Source organism: Meleagris gallopavo, chromosome 13, assembly GCF_000146605.3.
Source record: "Meleagris gallopavo isolate NT-WF06-2002-E0010 breed Aviagen turkey brand Nicholas breeding stock chromosome 13, Turkey_5.1, whole genome shotgun sequence".
NCBI lineage: Eukaryota > Metazoa > Chordata > Aves > Galliformes > Phasianidae > Meleagris > Meleagris gallopavo.
Window position 1 is genome coordinate 16,702,302 of NC_015023.2, and position 902 is coordinate 16,703,203.

Consider the following 902-nt stretch of genomic DNA (forward strand, 5'->3'; position numbering starts at 1 on the left):
TGAAATTATCAAGGGCAGAGATTGAGAAGCTTTTGGGAAATTCTGGAGAGTAAAATGAGCAGATAGTTTAAAACCCTAAAAAGGATCAGGTCAAATACCACCCTGAAGGAGAGCTTGTCAGCTGCTGCCAGCAGTGCATGTCCAGGTGCTACACAGGTATGAGATTTGAACAGATGTTTTTTCCCTGCTGGCTGCAGGTACGGATGGTTATGGTTCCCTTGCTGATCTAAAAAGTCTCTTCTGTACTCCATGTGCCACTGAGACAAGGATTGTTACAATCTCATCCATTAAAGCAATGTAGTTGCCTGCTATAAGGTTCTTGTGTTTTCTAGTCGCAGGAACTTTAGACACCGTGTGTTCTCCAATACAATTCCAGTTTTCCCCTGCACAGTGTGGGTGCGTGCTGGGAACACATGGAACCTTAACGGTAAGCCTGATTGACAGTCAGCTCCTCATGAGATAGGAGAGCTCTGCAGGTCCTCTCCTCGAGAATTCAGAGATGTGTCGGTTTGTGTGGCAGCGGAAGCTGTGTGGCTGCAGGCAGAAGTTGTGGAGCAGGACAGACCACGAAGCACCTCCGGTGCTGTGCTGGGTGGTGCTGAGCCCGTTATCCCTTCTTGGAGCGGCCTGACTGCGGAGAGCGCTGTGCTGTGCAGCAACGTGTTGAGATAAACCAGGAGGAAGGTGGGAGATTTCTGAAGGTAATGCGAAACAGGATTAAGCTACAAAAGAAAGCTGGCGGTGAGAACTTGGGAAGCAGCTCATTTAGAGATAAGGCGGGGATTAGCACCTAAGAACTGTGCTGGGGCCGCAGGCCGGTGTGTGCGAAGTCCAGAACCGTTGCTGACCGAGGGCGGGCGCGGGGCTTTGGTCGTTAAGGTGACCGAGGCTGCCGGGAACGG